Genomic DNA, 5242 nt, shown 5'->3' with positions numbered 1-5242 from the left:
GTTCTGCTGGCCACTCGCCGTCGGGCAAAGTCGTTGCTGTACTCTTTTCCAATTTCTCTTAATGAAATACACGCCTAAGCACATTCTCTAAAAAAAAGGTTTGTTTGTTTGGCTGGCTTTAAGCTACTGCTGCTCTTTGGTTTCTAGTGAAGGAATACTGTAACCGAATGGGTGGTGAACACAGCAGCAGCTAGCTGCCTGCTGCAGCACAGCAAACAGGCCAAAAAAAAAATCTTTCACCACCGTCTCTCCAACAGCATACGTGGTAGCAGACTAGCAGTGGCGCTCAACTCCGATGATTTCGCTGTCAAATGAGTACTAGACTGAATGAGCCCGTGTTTAGTTCCAAAATAACTTCCCAAAAAGTGTTACAGTATCCATCACATCAAATCTTGCGATACGTGCATAGAGCATTAAATATAGACGAAAAAAAATCTAATTACACAGTTTTGTGGGAAATTGCGAAACAAACGTTTTGAGCCTAATTAGTCTATAATTGAACACTAATTACCAAATAAAAACGAAAATGCTACAGTAGCTAAATTCCAAAATTTCCTCCAACTAAACACGCGCTGACTTATCTGCACAGGAACGCGTAAATGGCCCAGCCAGTCAACGATGGGAACGGGTTGGTCAAGCTTCTCTTGTCCTCATATATAGGAGTTGTATTATGTATTTTATTGAATGCTATTGCCGTTCAATTTCAGAATTTCTCGACGCAATCTTGTCCTGCCGTGGTCCAGTCTCCGGGACTAGTCTCGCTGGAAACTGCCTGCCGCGAAGCTTCTCCATTATTGCAGCAGCCTAGAACACACTGTCGGTGAAAGTTCACAACCATATACTAAACCGTTCCCTTGCAATTTACATCCCAATCCCAGCTTCTCAATTTGCAGAGACGTCACAGATCCGGAAAGCAACAACACAGAAAGCAGTTCTGTTGCAAGGAGCCTCAAGCAGTTCTCCAACTCGATCCGGTGGCCGTAGCAGCCAGGGTGAGATCCATCCCTGCTGAGTGCTGACTGCCTCACGACGGACAAGTGCCAGAGCAAGCCAAGAATTGTTCGTCGTTTGGAAGATGGATGGGGCACTAGCGAGTGCTTCAACAGGGGTGATGAACTCCCTGCTCGCCAAGCTCTCTGCAATGGTTGAGGGGGAGTATGAGCTCCTTGGAGTCACCAAGTCCGACATTGCTTTTCTGAGGAACGAGCTCAGCAGTATGAACGCCCTGCTTGAGAAGCTGGCAGCAGCGGAGAAACTTGACGTGCAGGTACAGGTTTGGAGGGACAACATACGGGAACTAAGCTATGATATCGAAGATTGCATTGACATGTTTATGCAGAAGCTCAACCATGGCGACGCCGCCAAGGCAGGTAATTTTGTTAAGAAGATAATTGGTAAGGTTAAAAAGCTATGGTCAGGCTTCCAGATGGCTAACCAGATTCACGAGCTCAAGGCTCGTGTGGTTGAGGAGAGTGAGCGTCGCTTGAGATACAAGTACGACGAATCCATCTCCACCGCGGTCAAAGTGGAGATTGATCCACGATTGCCAGCGTTGTATGTGGAAGCAGAGAAGCTTGTTGGTATCGACGGTCCTATGCAGAATCTCATGGATTGGTTGATGAAAGACGACTCGACACAACAGCTTAGAGTGGTGTCTATTGTGGGTTTTGGAGGCCTCGGCAAAACAACTCTCGCGAACCAAGTGTATCGCAAAATCAAGAGTCAATTTGATTGTACAGCTTTTGTACCAGTTTCGCGAAGTCCCATCATAAAGAAGATACTCCGTGATCTGCTTACAGAACTGGGTAGTAGTAAGACTCATGCATCAGAAGACGATGAGCGGCAACTCATAAATAATGTCAGAGCATATCTACAAGATAAAAGGTAAGCATAAAAATACCCATGTCTACTTCGATAGAAATATCCAATATTATGATATGAACAGAAAAAAAGAAAGGGTGTGTGTGTGTGTGGGGTGGGGGGGGGGGGGGGGGGGGGGGGGGTTGTATCGGATTACGTAAGGACCTCATCAGTCTGCTGCTCTCTTTACCTACCACAACCAAGTCTATACAAAAGACAGTACAATTGTTTGTGCTTGTAGGAAGGTATACTGCAAATAATATATTTCAGAAACACTAACTTTATAAAATTTATTTAATAATTTATGATCAATGTTTACAATAAGTAGGTAGTGGTATATCTATTAAAATTCTGTTGTGGATCTGCACTAACTAAGTGTCTATACAATCATATATACTAGCAATGGAAATTTGTTACCTGATCTTGTGAAACTAATGCCATTGCCATTCAAATAGGTACTTAATAATTGTTGATGATATCTGGAGCACAATCGCCTGGGAATTTGTGAAGTCTGCTTTACCTGAGAATAAATTACGCAGTAGAATAATTACTACTACAAGACATTCTGATGTAGCCAGATCATGCTGCTCAAGTTATGAAGGATATATTCACAACATTCAGCCTCTGAGTAACCAGGACTCCTCAATGCTGTTTTATAACAGAGTTTTTCAAAGGCAGACCTCCTGCCCGCCTCATCTAGAAGAAGTCTCTCTGTCAATAATAAAAAGATGCCATGGTCTGCCACTAGCTATAAACACAGTAGCTAGTTTGTTAGCTAACAGATCAAATGATATAGACCAATGGGAGCAAGTTCGAGATTCTATGGTTTCTGGACTTCATTCACAACTAGTTCGAGATATACTCCTGCTTAGCTACTATGATCTTCCACATCATCTGAAGTCCTGCTTCTTGTATCTTTGTATATTTCCTGAGGACTGTAAGATTGCAAGAGAAAAACTAATATGGAGATGGATAGCTGAGGGGTTCATCACAAATGAAATTGGACAAACATTGGATCAAACAGGAGAGAACTACTTTAATGATCTTATCAACAGAAGCTTGATTCAACCTATTGATATAATGTATGATGGGATGGCTAGAGCCTGCCGACTCCATGATATGGTGCTTGATCTTATCATTTCACTTTCCACAGAGCAGAACTTTGTCACAGTGGTAGAGGGGGAGGTGTTTAAATGTTCTGCTAACAACATTCGCCGGCTCTCTCTCCTATCCAGCTTTTTGGAAAATGATGTACTGCAGGAGATTATGAACAAGTGCTCACAGGTTCGCTCGCTGATTAGGTTCCACGTGGCAAATAAAGAAGCCCCTCATCTGCCAATATTTCATTCTTTAAGAGTATTGGTTCTACGATGTACTTGTGCCAACCTTGGTATTAGTAACCACCACATTAAAAGTATTGGGAGCTCTTTGCAATTGAAGTACCTGGAAATAGGTTGTCATAGTATTACTGAACTTCCAGAGACCATTGGAGGCCTGCAGTATTTACAGACACTGGACATACATGGCAGCAAATTTGACAAATTACCCCCAACCATAGGCAATTTGAAAAATCTGGTGCGTCTACTAGTTGATTTTAACATAGAACTGCCAGATCAGATTGGCAACCTGCAATCGTTACGCATGCTGTCACATGCTTATTCGTATGGCTCTGTGAAATTTCTGGAGCAGCTCAGGCGTTTGACTAATTTAAGGGTCCTTCACATAAGACTGCACGGCAGCAGTGAACTTGGTGATGATGGCATGTGGAAGTATCAAGAAGCTTTGGAATCATCTCTCACTGTGTTGGGTAAACACGGTCTTCAGTCACTTGAGATTGACACTAATGATTACTCGACAAGTAGACTGATGGATCTATTGTGCTGCAATGCTACATTTCTGCGAAAGCTGTGCAACCAGAGTTATCTTAGTAGGATTCCACAGGGAATTCAGTGTCTAGTGAATCTTGCCCATCTTGATATCCGTGTTACCTGCATAAAACAGGAAGATCTCTGCATCCTTGGCGCCATTCCAACGCTGCTCTATGCCATACTGACCTCACTTGAAGCACCTACTGAAAGGCTTAGTATCGGCAGCCAGCAGTTCTGTTACCTTAAGGAGTTTATCTTCAGGTCCTATGGGGAAGATGGGCTGAGGATGGTGGCTGAACAGGAAGCTATGCCAAGGCTTCGAAGTTTACGGCTTCATTTTAGAGCAAAGGAAACAGAATCCAAGACAGGTTTTGAGTTCAACTTTGTACACCTTGCAAACCTGGAGCATATCACCGCCACAATTGACTGTTACATGGCCACTAGAAGCAGAGTAGAGGCTGCAGAAGCTGCCATCAGGAACACAGCCAACATCCATCCGGGACATCCTACACTACAAATCGAGAGATTTAGGGAGTACAGTACAGTGGAGGATGAGGACAGGAGGGAAATGGTTCTGGCGGTGGAAGACAGCACAACATGCGACAAAGAGGTTCAGCAAAAGCACTCAAGAAAACGAAGTGTTGCGAGGGCCTACTGCCATACTAGTGGGGTTGGGAAATAAGGAACCTATCAGTGTTTCATCACCATCGTGTTCCATTCTATCATCAAGTAGGATGATTAGCTACTAGCTATCATCAATCACGATGGTGCATATTGAAGACACTGTTGTATTACGCGAATCTCTAGTCGTAGCGAATGCAAGCATGCTTATTAAATTCTAATGACTATACCAACGAATACTATTATTGCAGTTCCATTTATGTATGAGTGAGAAGGTAGCTAGCAGCATCATTGGTGTAATTCCGCGAAAAATAACTTCCAGTTTTTGAAACACAATTTCATATATAAATTATGAAATGGCACCACATGCAATTTTCTTCTAAAAGAAAGTGATGACGCTAGAAGTGTAGAACTGGGAATGCCACAAGTGGCTAAAAATTTGTAGCAAACATGTTATTTATTTAAATTTACTTCTTGTACATAAGTGGTAATAAACATCAATAAACTCGTACACATCAAGTAGGGAGTGGCCCTATATACAAACTTTGTTGACACCAAAATTTGGGTCAGTGTAGCGCTCTTGGCTTTCATAATTTGTTAGGGAAAACTGTAGTGTCTTCAGGATTAGCTAGCTAAAAGGGCATCAGGATCGGCTGCATTCCATGATGTCGCCGTTTCAACAATGGGCTGTGCCAATAGAAGATGACGGCAACCTGGAGCAGAAAAGCATGGTGGACTCTGTAGAAGGAAAAAATTAGAGTGTAAGTTATCTTAATTTAGAATGTTCATCTTTTTTTATGAATTTTGAAACCAGTCTTGTTCAACCAGGACTCGTAGTCAAGCCTCGGGTATAAATATTAGAACCTGGCTATTGTAATAGACATCTCTCATCG

At 42.7% G+C, this 5242-nt stretch overlaps 1 pseudogene; it reads left to right on the top strand.

The window, feature by feature from the left end:
* The first annotated feature begins 709 nt into the window (after positions 1-709).
* LOC136502734 (disease resistance protein RGA5-like) lies at positions 710-4394 on the top strand (annotated as a pseudogene).
* The last annotated feature ends 848 nt before the right edge of the window (positions 4395-5242 follow it).

Source organism: Miscanthus floridulus, chromosome 14, assembly GCF_019320115.1.
Source record: "Miscanthus floridulus cultivar M001 chromosome 14, ASM1932011v1, whole genome shotgun sequence".
Taxonomy (NCBI): Eukaryota; Viridiplantae; Streptophyta; class Magnoliopsida; order Poales; family Poaceae; genus Miscanthus; species Miscanthus floridulus.
The sequence above is the reverse complement of the archived record's forward strand: the minus strand, read 5'-3'. Positions and strand labels throughout refer to the sequence as shown.